Raw genomic sequence first — 24,174 nt, 5'->3', positions numbered from 1 at the left:
AAAGTCAAGCCAATCAAGTATAAAGGAGTAGGACATTTAAAATCATTTAGCACATAGATTTAGCACAAAATAAGTGAATCAGGAATAAAGGAGTAGGACATTTTGAATCATACAGCACATTCCAAATAATATGTACAGTTAATAAATTTGTCTTAGTAAATCAAGGAATATTGGTATACGACATCTTTAATCAAACAGTCCTAAAATATATCATAAAATTTAATTATGCAGAAGAATATATGTAGTCTACAAATTAAAACAATCAGTCAACTTTTGTACTTTAATGTCAGATCCTCTTTCCCTTTCGACATATATCTTTACCTTAATTCCTGTAAGCTAATTGGTTTAAATCCATTGAATTGAATTCTGTACTAATTAGGATAATTACCTAGCTATTCAAATTATATCTCTCTCTCTCTCTTCTCATTTTGCACACTCTTCCCTCTCTACATTATCTACATTCCTCTTATTTTATCTTTCTGTCTTCACACATACTTTTATATAAGAAAGAACTGGTTTTAGAATATTATTCTTACCCCATACCTCCCCCTTCGCAATCAAAATCCCTAGATGGTAGGGGCAAATTATCATGACAACTTAATATTATGTTATATGAAAAAGTACTTTTCAACCCTTTTGTACCAATAGAGTTTTAATACTCCGCTTGTTTTTGGTTATCAAATGCTATGCTAAAGTCAAGAATACTAAAATAAGAATTATTGTAACATTTCCATATATTGTGCAACACAAAACACAAAATAATAAGGGCTGGTAAAACAAAGAATTTATTGAGAAAAAATAAAGATATTTCTTATTATTTTTATATTATTTCTAATATTAAATATTGTACCCTTGTTGTTACTGAACATAATTATCCTTGTTTTATTAAAATCAAGATTATACGTATGTGAAAACTAATTTAATAAACATATACGGAAAGACTAACTCAGAATTTTTAAAATTTCTCAATGTTTTCGTGGAATGTTAATGAGTTCATTAAGATTAATTTCTTCTCAGCCTGCTGACAGCTTACTCAATTCCCTGTTAGACTGGTGAACTTTGTGGTAACATTAATTTCAAATGGTTTCTTGTTACCTGTCTTACTACCCTTTCTCCATTTTTACAACTAGGGTCAATTTCCCTCCTATATAAATTGATAGGATGTCCATCTGTTTGTCAAGAGACCAATATGGTTTTATTTACACTCAAGCTGGTTGTAGGCCAATTCAATTTTTCAACTATTTTGAGTGGAGGGTACTTCCACCCTCCCAAGAAAATTTGTCCCTAGTAAACCCCTTAACATTTTTTTACTTTTTCCGTTTAAAACTAATTGAAAGTGACTTACCCCTTCTAACATGTGCCCCTAGATATTTATATCAACATATTGATAGATCTTGATTTACTGTATATATACCCCTATGCTTTAAACAGCATCAATAAGTCTCAGCTTGTGACGATTAAATAACAAGACATGAGTCTAATAGAGTTCCCCCTTTACATGCTGATCTTTGAAATTTTTCACAGTTATGATGATTAATAAAAATTTAACGATGGAAAACCTGTTGAAATTAAGTAGGTCAAAATTAATAATTTAGGTAAAAGTAAAATAATACCTAGAATCTATACCGAGCGTGGATAAAAAACTATGTGTTTCTAAACAGAGCGAAGCAAAAGCTCAACTGTCAATCCTAATCTAAACAAAATTAAGCACCCAAAGCTTTTTAAAAATGTTTGTATAGGTTCCACTTTTTTATAATGCCTTTAAGAAAATACCTTTTAAATTTTAACATAAAATATTATTTGGTAATTTTAATGTGAGATATTGACATTTCATGTTTTAAAGTTTAAAAAAGTTTAAAGTAAAAATTTTAAAATACTTATTTAGTAATTTTTAGATATTTAATCTTATAATGAAAATAATATGTTTGTATGTATAACTTGCAAAAGTTATCTGTTAGAAATACAAACGCACACACAGCTTACTACTTTATAGTTTAAATTTAATTGTTAATACCTGTATCTATTACCAGAGGCTAGGAATATCTCTACTATCCATCCATCCTCCCAGTAGATAGCTTTGGTGTAGGAACCTGATTTAGTGTAACCATTTATTTAGATTAGTTCTCGTTACCAACATCATTTTCTGCCAAATTTTCCCACAAAGTGGAAAATTTTTGTGCCTAAGGATATTTGGTGCTGTATACAATGTCATCATGTTTTCAGTAAGGGTTGATGAAATATACAGATTTTTGTTACAATTTGCATTTCAAAAATTTTATTATTGTCTTTATTAAAACCTTTTTTATTAACTTATAATAATTGGCCATAGACAGATAGACAGCTGATTTTTTTTTATATGTGATGATATAACTTATAACTTTCCTGGTATGTCATTCTTTCTGTACCGTTCTGGATGACATTTACTTTAAAATTGGGAATGTAATTTATCAATTATCCAACTTTAATAGAAAGCTGAAATCGTTTTGTATGTTTGTCAATTGCGGTATTATCTTAATAAATCATTGAATAGCTTCGCTACTTCTGGATTTTGTGTTATTTATCTTTTTTTAAATCGTTGCTTGAAACGATTAGGTATTCCCTTCCTCTTGAAAAAAAACATAAAACCAGAACCATTAATCGTTTTCATTGAAAAAGAAACCAACAATTTAAGAAGTTAATGAGATGTAATATTTTGATGTTGGATGGAAGAAACCCTAAAACAACCTGAATAGAAAACTTTGTTAAATGAATATTGTATATTCATGTAAAGAATGGGTACTTATGTACAAGATATGATTATAGAAAATACTTTGCTTAACAAGAACAACATACATGCATAGGTAGAAAGTGTATATGTATATTCACTAGTGGTAACCTCCAGTTCTAAACCAGAGAAATATTCTGGTTTAGTGAGGTGGGATTTGATTATGAATATCTTTTTGTCTCACTAGTTTGTATCTTACTATGATCTGTAAATAGCAGGGACAAGTCAATGGATAATATATTAAATTTTAGATTTATAGCTCTTCTAGGTCAAACTTTACTATGATTTTTTCAAAAAAAGGGGGGGGGTAATCTTATGTTTTACCAAAAGTTTTGAAGGAGAATACTGCAACCCAAATTTTTTGGGGGGGAGGGGCTCGGGCAAACACTTCCCTCCCTCCTCTCCTCTTCGGACATACCTGTTAGGAAATAAGTTTAGACACAAAGAATAATCTCTGTCTTATAATGCTGTGCTTAGTCTGTAATTGATCATAAAAAAAGGTAAACAGGGACATCTAAAGTAAAATTATTTTGTCTTTGTTTTACATAAATTGAAATGAAAATGATTCAATTATGATATGTCAGAGTCGAAGAATTTTTTTTGTTGAGATATCATATCTCTGTGCCAGTATTTATTTAGAAGAGGAGAATGAAAAGGAAATGAAGTTTAGTCCTTTACAGATATGACATGTTGGCGGAGTGGCGTACCTACTCTACAATACCAGTATTAAATAGGTACATATATCTTGATATTTAATAATATGTAACAGATTTTATCATTCTTTTTAATATGCCAAATAAAAAATAAAAGTGGTTATTGCTGATTTATTTTTGACAGTATTCTTATAACATTTCTAAAGCTACAAGCTTCAGGTTACACCCACTTCTAGGGCCTACACCCTACCCTTTGTCTAAAAGTTCCAACTATACATTTTAAACTCAATGTTCCACTTTCACTTTTTAGGAAAGCTTTGTGCCTGACATTGCAGGTAAAGAAGAATTCTAAATGTGTTTATTTTGTCACGATCATAGAGAAGGATAAGTCTTATCAACTTGATCTAACCATTAAAGGAAATGCTAAACATTATATTGTCACTTGTATTTCTCTACCTTTGAAAAAATATGTTTTTGTGTTTGTCCTAAGGATGTGTGTCAGAATATAACATAACATGGTGTCATTTTAGAGAACATTTAAACCAGTCTCTTCTTTTCAAAATACACTTTATGCAAAAATATCATTTCAACATTCATATTACAATAGAATTTTTTTTTGTCTACAGCAAAAGATCTCTGAGAGGACTCTGGTTTGACTTTTTTTTGCACATAACTGACAAAAAATATTTAAAAACGCTGTGCTTCTTTAGATTTTTATAAATAATTGACTAAAAACAAAAAAAGTATTTGAGATACGTTGACATAATTTTAAGCAATCGATTTTTTAAGTACGCTTATATTTTTCAAAGGGATTCCAGTTCAAATAGATTAGCGTCAAATATAAAAATTTTATTCTTGTTTCTAACACTTTTTAATCAAAATTGTTTTGTTAAATTTGTTATATTTCAAAACCATTTAATTTTCTTCCGGAAATGGCAAAAAAATCCAAAAGTAAATTTTGTCACATCTACATAGAATTGAATATAGAACTAGCTTTTCCTTCCCCACTTGGATGGGGTTGTTACCTCTGGGGAAATATATAAATATTCATATGTCTGCATCACAAGGGGTTGAACACACTTCTGGGTCAAAATGTATGAATGCCATCAGGATCTCAAGAAATAAGACAATGGCCGATAAATTGAGGCTTATCCACAATGATGATATACAAATTACCCCTTCTGTAAGCGGTCGAAACGTTTTGACACTTTAAATTCAATAAAATTAACCAAAATGTTAAGCCAACGAATAAGAAAAAGTTATTTTGAAACCTTGGGCCTAGTGTAATAAACAGGCCAATATCGTTTCTCTCCCAGAGAATAAAAATAGCTCTAAAAATTCCTCCTTTTAGCCTGTAAAAACAGTTTTTTTTACATTTAAAGTAGTTCTTCATAAGTAATAATATCATACTCTTATACCATGATGAGAAGAAAAAAGGATCATGGAAAGAAAGGGGGTTTCTTCCAGGGGCGTCCAAGCTTTTTAATTTGGGGGGGGGGGGGGAATAAAATTTTGAAAATAAAAATTTTTGGGGTGCCTACGGCACCCCCAAGCTTATTTTGGCGGGAGTTTTTATTTCATATTGGCATTTTTTTATTTGGGGGGGGGGGGGGGGTAAAAATTGAAAATCCAAAATTGGACGTCTATGGTTTCTTCGTATTTTCACAGTAGGTTTTTCAAGAAAAAGAAGAAAAGCTACTGTGAAAATACGACGAAACCCGCTACTTCGTTTTCTTTCCCAGATCCGTAAAATATGACAATCTAAGGTAATAAACTTATTATTATTCCTCTTTAAAAGCAGCGCCTAGTGAATAAACTGTAGGATCAGAAATATAGATATTTCAAGTTTAAATTCTTTATTCAATTGTGTAGAAAACATAAAACATTGTTTTTGTCTGCTTACAAAACTAAGCAGGGTGTCCTAAAACTCTCACAGAAAAAAAAAATTTAATTACATGAATTTTAAATTCTAGCATTGCTTCGAAACCGATTAATATCCACTGGATTAGAACCGGTTATCAGCTAAACTGTAAATTATATATGGCGAATATTAAAATAAAATAAAGACTATAAAATTAGAACAAATTTTCTTTGCCTGGGCCTTCGGCCACACGAGGCTAAGAAAGCTAGTTTTAATCTTATAATTATTCATTTTGATATCCGAGGAAAGCTGACTATAATACGATGCGATAAATAACTATTCCGAATTTTAAATTTAGCGCCAAAATGAACCAATCACGTGTTAGCATTGTCAACAGTCATAAAGAAGACACATGCTTGGTTCATTTTCGCGGTAAATTAGGAAAGTCGAAAACCTAAGTAGTGTCATTTTTAACAGAACTCTGAATAATAGGCAGACAGCAAAAAGTCAAAGATTATAGAAATATCATTTTAACGATTTATCAACATGCAATGTTGATATTTAGGTCGGAATCACTACTTAGTATTCTTTCTTTTTATCTTAAACAACATACTTGCAAAATTTAATTTTAAATCTTAAACTGTACTCTTCTGAATATTTAAATCAGGACTAAGCAATCGCATTCGACAAACTCATTCGGTTTGTTGAAGAGGCCTAACTTTACAAAGTTTCTCAAAAATCAGCATGTGACGTCATAAAAATGAGGGAGATGAGAGGAGAAGGAAGAAAGAAAAACCCTAAAAAAGAGATGGATAATCCCTCATTTTTATGACGTCACATGGCTGATTTTTTAGATACTTTGTAAAGTTACGTTGAAAAGAAAAACCAGTTGGTGGTTTCCCCAATATATAAAATGGATCACAACACTGTTTTTATAAGTATGCTTATTTAGGTTAGGTTAAGTGAAGGTTAGAAGAACCCCTCAGGGACTTACTTGGTTTAATCCAACCCCTAGAGCGTGCTTTTAAAAAGTAGCATTATTTCAGCCACAGAAATGAATATAGAATTATATTGAAGATAATATAAGTGGCTGGTTTCACATAACAGTGAATGTGATTGAATTTTAGTATCTATAAAATGAAGGTAGCAGCGGCTTCCGTGCCCTGATTTTTGTATTCTATATTACATAAACCATTTCCTGTGTTTTTGCGGAAATGCAATTCAAAGTAAAATTGGCAAACATTAGTATAATCTATATCAATAAACTATATTAACTTTTTACAATTCTACCAAAACACACATATATATATAAAATAAGATTTCTTTCTTAAATTAGATTTTCTTTCATTTTCATTATGTGTATTTCTATGTTTTGGGTTCGCTGTAATCTGGATTAAAACCGGTTCGAACCAGACTAAATACATATTATTTACAGTTTCCTACAAAAAGTAATATATTTTTTAAATCTTTTTTTTTAATTAAGTATCTATTGAAAATTAGTAAAACCAAGGGTTAAAATTTCATTGTATATGTTCTCTTTACGCTATAGAGCAGCTTGGAAGTAAATAATCGGATTCGAATCCGCAATGAAATAATAGATTAATATTTTTTAGGATTGCTGAAAACAGCGGATATTTATCAGTTTCTTAGCCATACTGGAAATGACTTCTTTTTAAAAGAAATTCTTGTACACTGCGAACCAAAAAAATATACTGCATATTGTTTCTTTCTACTAGACCAGGGATCTTAAGGGATGGCACAATGGACCATAAATTAAAATACACCCAAAATCATTGGTGTGAAAGTTTATACATTTCTTGTCTGTACCAACTAGTGGCGTACACAGCGATTCACCCGGGGGAGGTGTAACCCTTAGAGGGTGAATTGATGAGATGGTTGTGGACCTCCCATATTTAATATTATGGAGGTGTTGGCATCTCTATACCCCATTACCGCATGCCACTAAAACACTAACCAGTCCCCAAAGTTTTTTAGCTAACGAATAACAGAGTGTATATAAATCTTTGGGTGCCAGTATAATTTTCAGTCCAAAGTCCCCCCTTCCTTCATGGTTTGTATAAAGAAAAAGATAAAAGTTTTTATAGAATGATATTAAGATAAGTATTTGTTTTATCATGTTTCCAACCATATAAACCACACAGCAGCCCACAGTAACAACAATATTTTTAGCAACAAGAGATGTTTTTCATCCATTACAGCTTAAGTAAAAAAGTTGATTGTTTAGAGTGCAGCTACTCTATGGTATATGGGATAGTGCGTACGTCGATAATACTCAGCTTTATTGACACTTTGTTGTTGCTTGTAAACAGCAGCAGACATTGCACCACAAGATCTTATCTTTGTAAGATATGAGTTAGTTTTTGTTTAATACTATCTTCCTAATTAATTACATTATGCTTTATTCATAATAATTAATGTTTTCAATTGGTTTGATAATAAAAGGTTTTTCTTCATAGGCCATATCCCTGTCAAATTACTTTTCCTGTAAAAATTTACCGTAAAATAGACTACAGACTGGCATAAAGAATTATATAGTAGTTTATTTAGAAAGAAGAAAAGACACAAAAACGATCACTCATAGAGTAGCTTTGTTACTAAAAAGTATTGAAATTACATTGTAATGTTGTAAGAGAGAATAAACTTGAATTTTGTTCTTTCAAGTTTTGAAGGTAGAGAACAAGTGAATCTTTAAACAGTAGACTTACACGAATTTAGGAGCAAAGATAATAATAAGAAATGATATAGATATTGTATTTTAATTTCATTTTTTAAGGATATACTTTGATTTTAAATTATTCCAATAATTAAAATTAGCCAATAGTTTTTAGAATTACCTTTTCAATTTACAGCTATCAAATGAATACTTGTAGCATTCTGTCTTCATGAAAGCTGGCTCATGTCGACTATATGAGATTAAATAACAGTGGCTATAACATTTCATGACATAACGATATGTTAAAAGCTTTTTATAGTGCCTTTAAAATAATGACGTCATGCAATACAAATGACCAATCATGTGTCATTAAATAGTCTACATTACCAATGGCAGGCAAGTATACATTTTAATTGGTCAAAGGTAGACCAGTATGACGTCATTTTTTATAGGCACTATAAAAAGCTTCGATATGGTAATGACATACTCATGCAGATATAAGATTTTGAAAGTGTGTATATTCCTGAGACCTCTGACTTGAAGGAGTAGAAACTTACCAAATATTTTACTTTCAAATACTTCAAAGCCATCAATTTTAAACATATTTCCTTTCAAAAACTTTACTTTCTTTCAAACAAATACTTTCAGCTTGTCTTACTTTGTGTATTATCCCAAGTATTAAAGTTGATCTATAAATTTTACATAACTTCCCTAAGTCCAAAGCTAGATTTTTCAGAAAAAAAGACTTTATAATACGTTTTTAGTAGCGAAGCTTTTTCCATAAATCACGTTCGGTGTAAGGAAAAGAATAGTTGCATTGTCATTTGAACGTACCATGTTTATGATTGTTCTTGCTAAAATTAGTAGTTTATCAATCAATTTTTCCATCGACAATAAAAATACATATACTTAAAAAACAATTTGGTCTGTTCAATTATAATGTTTGATGTTGCTACTAATTTTTTCATTATTTACTCACTAAGTCAAAATCATAAATTAAAGAGATTGACAATTTAGTTTTAAGTTGATAAACCTGTGTGTCTAGTGGTGGCAATTGGTATGGCTTGGCGACAGTTTTACGTAGGTATTATTAAAATAGTAGTCATGAGGTCATTAGAATATTGTTTTATCGATTATATTTTCAGTTATTACCATTTTGTATATCTAATGCAGTAATTTGAATGAGGACAGCCATCATAAAGTCCCCTGAAATTGCAGTTGAATAGAATGTAAAGGGCTTTGACAGATATTGTAAGATTATTAGAATACCTTGTCAAAAAAGGTATCCTTTTATTTCTGATTAGTCTGCTTAATCAAAATCACATTTTGCTGCGGTTTACTCACAGTTTCCCTAAAAGTACGTAGTCGAAAACAAATCCCCCCCCCCCCCTGAAACGACATGAAAATAAAGGGTGGGGGAGGGAGTATTCTATTCTGTATAAGTTGTTACCTTAGGCTAGGAAGGGTTAGGTATATTGGGTACATGGTAGCCCCGCAGGAGGAAATACACAAAACTACCTCATCTTATTTAATATTTTTTTATAAAAGGGACAGTGGATGAAGGGGGGGGGGGGGTCAATGCTCGCTCAAATTCTTTTAAGGGAAAACACTCTATTTTACTATTTACTGTTTAAATATTTATATCAAAACTTAAATTTGTTTATTTAAGGCAATTATCAATCAATATTTTCATGCGTGGAAATGGCTCAATTATTTTTTTATTCATTTATATATTCGTCATTATTTAATGTATTTTTTAATGAATTATGATAGATTACTGTTTGGACCATTTGAGACTCCCCCTCCCCTCCCTTACCAAAGCAACTTCACTATTAATATTACCTACTATTTATTGTCTGTCTTATGCCAATAAAATTTTACTTAAAATTAAATATAACATCTAAACAGATATTGTTAAAATAAATAATAATGTATTCTTCAAAGTAGTTTTATTTCTTTATCTATGTTCAGCTTGAGGTCTTTAAAAAGTCAAAGGCAAATTTAAAATTAAAAGGACCGACCCTAAAACACCAAAAGAGGTAAAACTCTAAAGTCAAAAATCTAACACAATACAATTTAAAACTAAATGTGAAATTTAATAAAATATCGCTTTCTCCCAAACTTAACTTTATTAACTTTCTGAGTAAAAATGTTCCTCTGAGGTTGCACTGAAATCTGGGAATTCTAGGAATGTGACAGCAACGTAGTCAAGTACCTGTCAGGAATGCAGGTGTAGGACAATGGAGGATAAATTTAGGAAATGTGACAAAAACGTATTTAAGTCCTGTCAGGAAAACAGGGATAAGACAATGAGGATATATTTAGGGAATGTATCAGCAACGTATTCTAGTACCTGTCAGGAATCAAGGGATAAGACAATGGAATATATATTTAGAGAGTGTGACAGCAACTCAGTCAAGTACCTGTCAGGAATCAAGGGATAAGACAATGAAGGATATATTTAGAGAGTGTGACAGCAACTCAGTCAAGTACCTGTCAGGAATCAAGAGATAAGACAATGAAGGATATATCTATGGAAAGTGACAGTAATTTAGTCAAGTACCTGTCAGGGATAAGACACTGGTCGATATATTTAGGGAATGTATGAGCAACGTATTCAAGTACCTGTCAGTGATAATACAATTGAGGATATATTTAGGAAATGTGACAGCAATATAGTCAAAAACCTGTCATGAATACAGGGATAATACATTGGGGGATAAATTTAGGAATTATGACAGCAACGTAGTCAAGTACCTGTCAGGGATATATGTGTTGGGGTGATGCAAGTGAATATATGTTTTCCCTCTCTTTCCATTAAACAAGGATTTTCCACTTAAAGAAAAGGTATATTGTCTATAAATTAAAATATTTGATTGTTAAAAATTTGCAACAACTATTTTAAAATATACGATATTTCTCCCAAAATTTAAAAACTTAATAATGAAATCCGAGGAATTGTTTTTTTGTTTATTAATCTTACCTATTTCAATGAGTACCTCTACATTAAGGGAAAATACATATGTATTCCTAGTTCTTTAGACTTTATGCTATATTTTCATCCTTGAATATATTAGTAAAAGTTGAAATTTTAGAGATACCATAATGAAATATTATCGTATGAGAGTAATACTTATATAAGGAATGCTTTATCGAACAAAATCCATGCAAACCTAAATATTTTGTTCTTTAGTCGAAATACATTTTCTATCGATTATTCCTTTCATAGAAGCCAGAGTAGATCCTGAGTGCAGCTCAACAATCCAAAGGGAAAAAGCCACTGAAAAATTCATATTTTCCTAAACTTTACAACAAAAAATCTTTAAAAATGTTTTGTAAAGCAGCTTATAAAACTTGCCTAATGACTCTGTTATAAAAATGAACACATCTAGATTTTTATCTGTTTTCTCCTTGACACAATCCCATGAACATTTAAAGATAGGGAAAAAAGAATTCTATGGAGTTTTTTTCCCGGATTGTTCCTGACACTTTGGTCTAAAATAAACAAAAATTTTTTGAAAGCAATGACGATTTGGTTGTTGAAATATTTCATGCTCTGTTGCTTTCCGTCTGTATTTCAAATGACTTATACTAACTATGTAAATATTGTAATGTTACGTGTAAGTTAGGTTTTCTACAATTAAACTTCATCGTACTTGTTTTACTTTGATTTTAAACCACTTCTTCCCACTGTGAAATGGTGAGGAGAAATCAAATTCTTGGCCATAGAATTTCTGCATTCTACTGTTGTAATAGGTCTACATAATAAAGCTAAAGGATTTAATGAGAACAAAGATAATTTTTTCATTTTTGAATAATATTCATTCTAATTAGCTTTAGTATAGATTTTCTTGTAAGCTCTGTTTTTTTTCTTCATTTTTGTCAGTAAATGATTGGATTACTTTCAATTAAATTGTCTTTTAGAAACTCAGCTTAAATTTGTCCTTCCGTCTGTCTGTCTGACAGAACAATGCCCCAATATGCATGGCCTAAATACAGATTAGGCGCGCTTCTAAAAAGATTATAATAATAGTATGAATAAAGAGACTAATTTATTTTACTCAGAAAACCTTTAGAATGTTTGCTTCCAGTTGTTATGGAGATCCTAGGGCAAAATCAAATTGACATACATACAAATAAAACAACTCTTTTGTACTAGGCACATTTACCAATTTAGTAGCTTTATTATATCTGTAGAAAGAAATTGCAAAATGTTCTAAACTCGGGAATCACTTAATCAAATTAACATTTTTTGAGTATGTATTCAATTAAATTGTAAAAATACACAAAAAGAATAATAAAAATATAGTAAAGATAGGAAATAATGATTTTTGGATATTACCGTTTAATATAAAAATGAAATCCAAAAAAATAATAAGCTTAAAAAACTGCAATGACATAGTGAATGTAATGAAGTAAGTCAAGGGAAAATCATTAAAAATCCATTGTAAAAAGCAATTCGTAATTGAAAATAAATACTACCCATAAAAATGCAAAATTGTATAAAGTTTACAAGAAAGTAAACTGTTTCAGAGTTACTACATATTTAAAAGGTTAAAAGTGTAAAAATGAAGATAAGAAAAGATCAATTAATTTCCATCAATGTCAACCTTTCTTCTTAGGTATTATATCACTGCAGAAAAAAATTATATCACATTGTCAAATCATCAGAATACATATTATTCTTACAGCAAAAAAATTATGCTCCCTTTGACTCATCACTAAACATCCGTTCTGTTGACTTACGTAATTGGCTGAAAGGGTTCAGCATTTCTAGTTCAATCAATATTTCATAATTTTTCCATAAGTTTTGAAGACAATAAATCAAAGAACGTGTTTATAAACCTTGATTGGTTTTAATATACAGTACAATATCCCCTCCCTCCCTTGTTGATGTATGCGGATGAGATGGCCCACCTTTTACCCAATGATTTTTATTAATCATCCCACAACACTATTTATACATTTTCTTATGGATAAATTCATCAATTCAAATTTGAAGATTTCAAAATCGTTTTCAGCAAACAGTAATAAACAAAGTATTGAAAATAAACAACAAGAAAGTTATAAAAAAAAACAGAAATGAAATTCTTACATTATTCTTTCCATTAAACGTTATCAGTTTCTCAATCATCACCAATAAAGATAGATTTTTCAATCAATTTTTAAGACAACAATGACTTATTTTATTGATTTTTAGTTTACAAGTTAAGATAGAAAAGCCAAGGAATGAGAGAACATGTTCTAAATCCTCAGAAAAGTATACTTTATGATCTCTTATTAATCTCTTTTAATTAAAGTTTTAAGTGAAAAATTATACTAGACAATCCTTTTTTTGTTAAAAGATAGCTGTGTTACTGAAAATCAGGCCAAATTTCATTTTTCCCTAGGGAATTTTACTTACATAGAATAAAATGTTCAGATGAGATAAAAATCTATGAAATGTGTTTTTAAAAATATGTATGCACAAAGAAAGGCAAAAGAAGGATTATGTATGAGTAGAATTGATTTTTAAAAAAAGTTGTTACTTGATTGGCTTAATATTAAACTTGCGGAAAATTGTAAAAACTGAAAATTCTAGTAACTAAGTTTTATTAGAGTTAGAAGTCTACAAATTTATATCAATATTTTATAGAGTTTTACATCGCGATAAGACAGTTTTGTCTTTGATTTTCTAAGTTATGTGAATTTGTTTCAGGATATTTTTATTTATGTATATGAAATTAATTTTTAATTAAAAAAAAAATAAAAATATTTCAGGTACCAAACCCCTGTCCTGAAACGTACATTTAATGTAAGGTCAGATGTCAGCAGAGTTTTTGAAGTGCACCCATCCGCTGTATGGCTAAGAATTTAACATCAAATCTTTTCAAAATTATTCAGACTTACTCAAGCCATTGTGGATAGATTTCTTATACATTTTTTAAAAGAAAGTAAATGAAAAGAAATACTAATTCAGAGGGTTTGACCAATTAGCTTTCTCAGTTTCTCGACTATAAAAATCAATAAAATAAGCATCTCTTTTTCATCTTTAGGTACAAAAATGTTATTGTCTCTCAACAAAGACGACATAATTTAGTAAGTAAAGATGCAGCGAAGCTCACAGAGTTATGACAGACAAACGGGCAACTCATGTAACTCTATTTGAGGCAGGAGGGAGGGAAAAATATAAATTTGAATTAGTTTACAGAGTATGAAACAGACGACATGTAAAGTAAAGAGTAGCTTTACAAATAAGAATTTGCATAAATTTTGGGTCATATTTGTACGCTACAGGTAAACATACTTTGCATCAGAAATTTGATCATTGTTTTCAACTAGTCTACAACTTTGAAATGTTGTGCCGGTTTGTCATTACTTTTCTATATACAATTTTATGTCTTATTCCAGTATGGCTACAAAACCGATTAAAATTCGCTGAATTAAACCGGTTCTTATCCTTGCTGAAAAATCATATATCATTAAAATTAATACCAGTTTTGTTGCTCCCTAGGGCCAATAGGCTATCTATAAAACGATGCGATGAATAACTATTATCGAAAGGTCATTTCTGACATCCAATTGTAAGTGACCATTGCCACGTCAACATTACTTTCAATATAAAGCATTGATAATACAAATATATATAAGCTATTTTCTATTGATTGTGTGGTAAGCTGAACGTTTCAGCTCACGGGTTGCGAGTTCGAGTCCAACGAGCCTTAGCCTTGAATTATTCTACCAAAACAAACTAGCAGGATTTAGTCATACAGAAATTATATATTTAACTGAAATAATATTTACAATGGATGTTTACTATATATATACAACAGATTATAACAATGGTTAGGTTTGAAGGGGGTGTGGGACACAAGGGCTTAGCCCACGGCGGTAGACAGTCTGCGGGGGTAGCTGTGGTAAAAGGGGAGGCAGCGCCCTCCCGGTTGTATAATTGCGTGAGGGGCGCGTGATAGCTGCGTGTCCGTGCCCCTCCCCATATTTAGGCAGGCCAGTTTGACCGCTGGACAGCGGGGTCACCGGCGGTCATGAGGTAAATGGTGATATAATGGGATTAGTGCAGAAGGCTTGTTATGATAAGTCACTGCGTAGCAATTCTGTAAACTGCCCGTCCGTCTGTTTGCCGTATTACCACAACCTCCCCTTCAAGGGCTGCGGGGCTCCCGAGCCACCAGGCCTTGAACCTGGGGATACGGCAACCTATGTCTGCGCAGGACAACATCTTCCTGGGGCACAGCTCGGTGGAGGACAGCTCTGGCTATACAGGCTCCGCGGGACACTCGCTGCTCTGTCTGGCTGTGGTTGGATATCAACATTGTCAACTCCCGGTTGGCTTCCAGCCGTGGGTTAGCGACGGCCAGGCCCCGTCGTTGGAAGTTTTGCCTTGTCTGCAGAACTAATTCTGTCTCGGCGGGTAGCTGGACACGGAGGCCTAGGCTAACTCTGGAGGCTCCCAAGGGGGGAATAACGATGGATGAAGGCGCGTAAAATTCCATGGGGGCGCCTGCCTGGTCCAGGTTACTTGGCCTCCTAGCTCCCACTCGGATGGGGACGGCTGTCATCAACAGGGGGCACATCGCTTCAGCTTTGTCCTCTGGGGCCGCCTCTTCCATCTCAGTGGCCGCCTCTTCTCCTGCAGGCTCGCTGCTGGCCGGCAGGTTCTCCATGTCAGTATCAGGGTTCCAGATGGCATCTCTAGGTGGCTCTGGAGCTGGCGGCGGCGGCGGTGGTTCGTTGGGTTGGTGCTGCAGGTTCTCTTCTACAGGGTCGCGATCCTGGCCGCTAGGCTGTGGGGCGGCGGCAGCTGGCTGGTACACTGGAAACTGTCCTGGGTCACTAGCTGGCGGCGTCGCAGCTCCGGCAGGCAGCTCGGTGGCGTCCAGGTCGCCTTGAATGTCTGTTGGAATCTGATGGGCAGTTACATCTCCAGTGTATTTGCGCAGTCGGCCTACATGCGCGGTGACCTCCGAGATCCTGGCTGTTGGAGAGGCAGGTTTGATGACATAATGGACGTCTGTGGCTTGTCGCACTATCTTCCAAGGGCCAGTCCATCTCTTGGTAATCTTGGCTGCCTTCCCTGGCACCAGGCGGGGGGCCAGATACCAGACCAGGTCTCCAACTTCGTACTTGGCCGTGCCTTCGTAGTCGGCCGCGCTCCTCCGGATGGTTCCCTCCTCTCGCTGCTGGATGGCGTCGTACACGGCATGGTAGCGTTGCAGGAGAGCTTGGACGTTGGCTGGGACCGAGGCATACTCTGTGTCTGGCAGCCGGAGCACCATGTCCACCGGAAGTTTGGCCTCTCTCCCAAAGTAGGCCAGGAACGGGGTCACGCCCGTGGATCTGCAGGCCTTGGTGTTGTAGGCGAAGGCAATGGCAGGCAAATGTGGCTCCCAGTTGTTGTCGTCTCTGTCTAGGAACAGCCGCATGCCTGTGTTGAGTGTCCGATGGAACCTCTCCACCCGGTTGGACTGCGGGTTGTAGGGCGGTGGATGTGTCAGGCCAATCTCGAGTTTGGAGGCCAGCTCCTTGAATACCTGGCCGGTAAACTCCATCCCATTGTCGGAGTGGATCTTCAGGGGACATCCGAACGTGGCCAGGTGGCGGTGCAGAAGGGCTTCAGCCACCGTGAGAGTGCGCTTGTTGGGGATGGCGTAGAGGCTGACAAACCGGCTGAACCCATCCTGACAGGTGAGGATGTAGCGGTTCCCGGCTGGGGTCTCTGGCAGCGGCCCCACCAGGTCAATAAACAGGACTTGCTGTGGATACCCCTGGCGGGAGGGCACGTGTATCCCTAACTTCAACCTTTCCTTGGTAACCTTCTGTACACACTCAGGGCAAGTCTGAACCATCAGGCGGACGTCGCGGGACAGGTTGGGCCACCAGAAATGCATGGCGACGCGGGCAATAGTAGCGTCCATTCCAAAGTGCCCGGCCATGGGGGTCCCATGGGCTAAAAAGAACGCGTCCTGCTGGAGGGCCGAAGGCAGCAGGTATCTTGTTCTCTCTCCCGTCAGGGTCTGGTCAGTGGTGGTGAGGCAGCCATGCTCGTCGAGTCCCAGGGCTGCGAAGCGGCTGGCGTACTGCTGCTCGTCTCGTTCCTTGCCGCGCAGCTCAGCCTTAGTTGGGGCTTTGCCATCGGCCACCCACTGGCGGACACGGAGCAGGAGGGGGTCCTGTGTCTGTGCCTCTAACACTCTAGCCAGGTCCAGCCGTGCGGCAGAGGGCCGGCCAGCTGCGGACTCCCCTAGCTGGCAGAGGGTGTGAATGTACTCAGCTTGCTCTGCTAATTCTTCAGCGGTAGCTGTCGGCATATTATCGTCCTCCCGGCGGCTGAGGGCGTCAGCATTGGTGTTCTGGGTGCCAGGACGGTGGCAGACAGTGAAATCTAGGGCCGCTAGCTCCTCCTGCCAGCGAGCCACCATCCCTGTGGATGTGTTCAGCGACTTCATCTGTAGCAAGGCTGAGGAATCAGTGTTGATCTGGAAGCTGCGGTAGGACAAGATGCTGTGAAATTTCCGAATTCCATACATAATGGCGGCCATCTCTCCCTTCCAGGACGGGTAGCGAGTCTAGGGGTCGGTTGTCTTGCGCCCCACGGCGGCAATCAGCCTCTCCTTGCCGTCCTGGCATTGACTAAGGATGGCAGAGATGGCGCGGCTGCTGAAGTCTGTGGTGAGCTGGAACACCGCCGGCAAGTCAAACCTAGGCGGCGCTTGGATGGGGGCTTGGCGGAACTTGTCCTTGAGCTGTAGCAGCTGGGCTTCCATCTCAGGCGTCCAGGTCAGTGTCTTGGCCGTTTTCTGCCGATTCATCTCGTAGGTGAGGTCGGCATACTCTGGGATGAACAGGCGGTAGTATCCAAAGAACCCCAGGAGCGCCAGCAAGTCCTTGGGGGTGATGGGGGCCGGCCAGTCCAGGATACGGTCAATATAATCCTCTTGCATGGCTATCCCCGCACGGCTGAGGGTGTGGCCCAGATAGTCCACCTTGGCTCGAAACAGCTTGGTCTTGGCTGGCTTGAGGCGGATTCCTCCCCTGCGGTGGGCTTCCAAGACTTCCCGGAGCCTAGCCAGGTGGGCCCAGGTATCCTGGTGAAAGGTCAGGACGTCATCAAGATATGACTGGAGGTTGGCCGTGCCTAATGGGTTCAGGACCCCTGCAATAAATCTGGAGTAGACAGATGGTGCCGTAGTGAGGCCAAAGGGCATCCTTTTCCATTGGTACAAGCCCCTAGGGGTGGTGAAGGCGGTGCAGGGCCGGCTGTCCTCGGACACTCGGATGGTGTAGTACGCGGCCACCGCGTCTAAGGCACTGTAGACGCGGTGTCCTCCCGCTCGTTCTACCAGCTGCTGGATCCTGGGCAAGGGGTAGCTGTCCAGCTCCAGGCACTTGTTGAGGGCTCTGTAGTCGACTGCCCAGTGGGTGCTCCCGTCCTTCTTCTTGATGGGCACCAGGGGGCTACTCCAGGCGGAGTCTGAAGGCTCTATGACTCCCTCTTGCAGCCAGGTGTCCAGTTGCTTCTCCAGCTTAGCCTCCTGCCGCGGGTTCAGATCCCTAAATCTCTGGCGGATCGGCTGGGTCCCTGGTTTGAGGCGCAGCTGTAACTCTACTACGTCAGTGCAGCCGGGGGTAGAGTTTGAGAAGACGTCCCTGTACTCTGATAACATGGTCCAGACCTCCTTCTTGAGCAGGGGGTCCTTGCGCAGGAATTCGTTCTCCTCCATCTCAAGGGCTTCCCACAGCTTCTGCATATCTGGGGGCTCAACAGGCTCTTGGAACGAATGGATACGAGGGGGAGGCTTATCAGAAACCTCCAGAATGTCAGGCTTGACCAGCTCCCCAGCCACGGGGAGGCCGGCGTCCAGCAGGAGGGGCGTCTCCCCTTCATTTAGGGGAAGTGGAGGTCCTGCCCTTGAGACAGGGGGGCCTCCCGTTCGGCTGGGGTCGGCAGAAACTTCGGCGGTGGCCGAACCGCAGCTATGGTAGTGTCGCTTACCATGGTGTGTAGACCGCTGGTGGTGGCTTAGACTGTAGCTTCGAATCACTAGAGCTTATCAATTATCACTGGGTCAACAATTTTATATTTCTTTTTATCACTTGGTTGACATTTATACACACTTATGTGTAGTTATCACTAGGAGCTCTAGGTGTGATTCTGGAAGCACTGGCAGCAGGGAATGTCCGTCCTGCAAGGTTCAGAGGGATGGCGGCGGCAGGGAATGTCCCGTCCTACAGCGCCGCTGGTTCGAATCCCGGAAAATGGCGGCAGGGAATGGCCCGTCCTGCAGCGCCTCGGGTTCGAATCCTGGGAGGCAGCGGCAGGGAATGTCCCGTCCTGCCGTGCCTTTGGCTCAAATTCTGCTATCCGTCGCAGTGGTAGGCCTTACTTGTGTGCTGAAGCTTCGCAGCCACACATTGCCTTCTCAGGGAGACCAGCACTTAGCTGTCCGTCTCGTAGGTTTGGCCTGGGTGTCCTGGGGCTTGTCCCAGCTACACTTGCCAATTTAGACTCAGTTTTGTAGCCGTTTGAGCTAAATTATCCGATTACCGTGGCTGCGCACCTAGCGCTACTCCTACACGGTACGGAAAAAACCCGTAACTGGCGCTTTTAGCAGGCTAAATCTGCTTGCCGTAGGCCAAAGGCCTACACATTGCGTTCAAAATGATGGAAATTCGACCTAAAAAGGCCGTCTCACGGGTCAGTTGGCTTCTCAGTTGGCGGCTGACTGTCCCCTTACTTGCCAAAGGGTCCAATCAGAGGTAGAATAGGCTAATTTCTGTAAGGCTCGATTGAAACACGCTGACACCAAGATGTGGTAAGCCGAACGTTTCAGCTCACGGGTTGCGAGTTCGAGTCCAATGAGCCTTAGCCTTGAATTATTCTACCAAAACAAACTAGCAGGATTTAGTCATACAGAAATTATATATTTAACTGAAATAATATTTACAATGGATGTTTACTATATATATACAACAGATTATAACAATGGTTAGGTTTGAAGGGGGTGTGGGACACAAGGGCTTAGCCCACGGCGGTAGACAGTCTGCGGGGGTAGCTGTGGTAAAAGGGGAGGCAGCGCCTCCCGGTTGTATAATTGCGTGAGGGGCGCGTGATAGCTGCGTGTCCGTGCCCCTCCCCATATTTAGGCAGGCCAGTTTGACCGCTGGACAGCGGGGTCACCGGTGGTCATGAGGTAAATGGTGATATAATGGGATTAGTGCAGAAGGCTTGTTATGATAAGTCACTGCGTAGCAATTCTGTAAACTGCCCGTCCGTCTGTTTGCCGTATTACCACAATTGCATGTTTCTTTCATTAATATAATGGCAGCAGTAACGAATCTTAGTGGACAGCAAAACTACAAAGCACATTATTTAAATTCGTCTAAACCCTAGCTTACCTAACCTAAAAGGAATTTCCTTAAAATACTAGTGTTACACAGTTGGGGAAAGGATAATGAAAGATGAATTAATATATCAAATTATCTCCCCTCCCCCCCTAAAACATTTTCCAACTTTCAGATGACAGAATTACATAAAAATTGGGGGATGATTATTTTATCACACATTGTCCTATCTCTGACACCTGGGTAATATTACATCACCTCCAAGACACAATAGACTAAATATTTTAATTAAATTACTTAATAATGATATTATGATAAAAGAGTTATTTTACCTTTGAAAACATGATAAATCTAGATTAATTATAAATGGAAAAAGAAAAAAAAATGGAATTTTGCTTAACATAAAATGTTTTTAAAACATTTTTCTTTGTTGATAGCAATTATTGATGTGAAGTAAAAAAGACATACATTGTTTTAATTATAATTGTTTTGGACTTCTGATAAATTTTAAGCAAACTAATTGACAGAATTTTTGGGTATAGTCCCTTTCGTGGCAACGCCTCTTAAGGGGCGTTTCGTCGTATTTTCAAATTAGCTTTTCCCCTATTACTAGCCCCTGCGGGGCTAATCCTAACCTATCTTAACCTAGAATAACCTTATAAAACTAATGCGAAAATACGATTAAACACGAAAGGGACTATACCCGGCTATTTTAAAAGATCAAATTAAATCTAGATAAAAGAATAACAGTAAACTTTAAAACAAATCAATAATAAAGTTTGTATACTTAATCGTAAGGCATATGGCATTGAATCATGGAAACTAACCGATGACATACCATATTTATAGAGTAGCTGTGCTCTATTAATGATTTACATTTAGGATACCTTCTAAATGCACATATCAAGGCTAGTATATACTCTACAGGATGGATGCTTGGATAAGGAGTAGAAAGGTTGGAAACTAAAAGTCTGTTTTTAAAATCAGATTTTACCTTTGAGGGTGGTATTAAGAATCTAATTTTATTTGTTAAGATTATTGTTTAAACGCCCAAGATTTTAGTAAAAGTAATCTGAATATCATTACGCCTTTTTACTGGTCATTGCATCCCCACCCTATTCATATATTATAATAAATATACAGATTATTATTTACACCAGTTTACGTACCAAAGAAATTAATTCTTCAACAATTTCTATCGCATGACATAGCAGCAGAAGGCACTATCTTTAGCTCATCTCCTCCAAGTAACTTTTACGATATTTCAACATAGAGTAAATTGTAACCTTTAGTAAATAATTAAGAATGGATAAAGCGAAGCATTTACTTTTTTTTTTGCAGAAAAAAGGCATTGCTGCTATATCTGGTTGACTTATTATGCCAGGTGTCCCATCATATTAGCTAATAAATCTATTCTAAAACTTTTATTAGAAAAGAAGACTTGAATTATTATGCTTGACTAGGTATTTTATTTCATCAAAACTAGCGGCTAAATTAAAAAGTTGTGGTATTAATATCGTCCAAATAGCAATAGAAGAAAACTATGCAGTTTGAAGTCATAATATTCATAAGTCATTCGAATCCGGTGGATAGGAACCGGTTCTCATCCATACGAAAAAACTATGTCTAGCATCGTATTGTAAAACGCTTTCTACGAATATAGAAATGTACAATCATAAGATTAAAACCATTTTTTTACCCCATTTTTGCCTTCGGCACTTCGGGGCTAAAAAAACTGGTTTTAATCTAATAATTGTACATTCTATATCCGCGGAAAGTGGTTTATAATGCGATGAAAGAAATAACTATTAAAGAACAAGATTATTTTCATAAGAATTATAGAAAATTTCTTGAAGAATCTATTATACTATTAATATTTGGAATAAAAAAAAATGGCGAAAATGAACGAACACCATTTTGCTATGCTGCACTACAGTATAATCTTTTTTATTGTCTCTCTGATCTTATGCTGTTATTACAATAAAGTCATTTTTTACAATATCGAAATTTTATTGAATTGAAGAAAAAACTAATTCTTTAATATTCCTCTTTATTTTGAAAGTGGCTCTGATATCATAAAAATACATCTATTATCCATCTCCTTTTTAGGGAATTTCTTTCCCACTTCTCCTCTCATCCTTCATTTTTAGACATATTTTTATGACGTCACACATGACACTTTCCAATGAGTCTCATCTTTTCATTTACTTTTTACTGTCCTGCAATAATATTTGTTATGGATTAGTGGTGTATTTTTTTGCTAATGTGCATGAATACTAGATCTTGAGACACTTTATTTACAAAGACGTCAACATTTCTTTTATTTTCTTTAATATAAACAAGGACAATTATGTTGATAAGATCAACAGAAAAACTGGTATTATGTGTTAAAACAATTTGATATTACTTTCTCCGTTTTTCTTCTATATATGAATTTTTGCTGAAAACTAATGTTCAAAACAAAAGACTTGAAAATTTATTTTTGCACACGTCAGTTAAAATTACCCAATGGTTGGTAAATTAGTAGGTTTCCTAAAAAGCATAGTATAAGAGGTATTACAAAGTATACCAAGTTCCTAATTTTGACAATGAATCAGTATCTTTTGTCGTTCGTTACAGACAACCAGCCCGTTGATTGCTCTGAAATTTCAAAGTAGTGCTTACATTTTTAAACCAATAATCTTATTTGCTGATAATTTCGTTTTTTACATTTCTGGGTGGGGATCAATTTATCGTTAATTGTCTTATAACTGATTGTCCATTTCAGTGTTGGTTAATTTTAAAAGTAAAAAGATTTATTTACCCTATGCAATATTGAATATTTATCCTTTTTTCTCCAACTTTATATCTAACTCAGCTTGACGTGTAAAACAACATTTGTATTATATTTGTTATTTTGTCTACCAATAAATGCTACGTTTTTAATCATGGAAAAACGGACAAGTAAAAAGAATATTCAAAAGCGAATATTATAAATAAGTAGGGTATGTACGGTAGCAAAACATTTACATTTTCAATAATCGAGGAATTTTTTTACAGTCTACTTTTTCGACAAAACATTGTAGCTTAATTTTATATTTACTTTATAGAAAGTCATGTATCATTAAATTTTAACATGATTATTTGGACAGCTAAAATAAATTTATTTCAATTATTTTTTGTTAAGTAAGTCTTCGAAAAGTTTTTTTTTAAAAATATGTTCATTCAACTTGAATTATCAAGATTTATATGAAAATAGCTATTCTAAAAGAATAGACTGACTTTTGTCATTCTTGTTTTCTGTTTTATTAGCTAGTTTACTTATCCTTAAAATAATAATTTTTCTCTCTACTTCTCAACACACAATAGAATAAAAGAACATGTTTTTAAAGGTGCTTTCATAATTAGGAGATTTTTTAGATTTAGCCAAATTGATATCTTACATATAACTCTTATTGCACTGTAAAACAAAAACGTAGAAAAAAATAACAACTCACTAGTTATTTTGATGTTTTCATAGTGTATTATACGGAGGTAAGTAAGTTTTTTAACGGATAAGGTACAACTACCAAAAAAAAGAACTATCAAAATAAAGAAAAGACAAAATATTTCTTAATTTTAGACTCAATGTCAGAGTTAATATCAGGGAAATCAGTCTTGTTCAGTCGAGTTACTATAAATTTACTTAAAATTTCGCTATTTCATATGCTCACCATTTTTTCTTTCTTTCTATTCTATTTTGTTGAAAGAATGTATAAACAATATTTACATCACTTGTTTGTTTTCATTCAATAGTTTTAATTCTCAAGAAATATTTTTTAATAGATAATAATTAGGTCTCTTATATAAGTTTAAAACATAAAACTAATCCGCGGCATTATCGTACTGTAAATGTGTTGCT

General features: G+C 36.1%; 1 protein-coding gene across 2 annotated transcripts in view; it reads right to left on the bottom strand.

Moving 5' to 3' along the window:
* Positions 1-24,174, bottom strand: part of LOC145313603 (iripin-3-like) — a 423,989-nt gene that overhangs the window by 142,235 nt on the left and 257,580 nt on the right. The gene's annotated exons all lie outside the window — the stretch shown is intronic.

This window comes from Acartia tonsa, chromosome 3, assembly GCF_053477335.1.
Source record: "Acartia tonsa isolate MP-2025a chromosome 3, ASM5347733v1, whole genome shotgun sequence".
Lineage (NCBI taxonomy): Eukaryota > Metazoa > Arthropoda > Copepoda > Calanoida > Acartiidae > Acartia > Acartia tonsa.
This window is presented reverse-complemented; position numbering and strand designations above follow the sequence as displayed.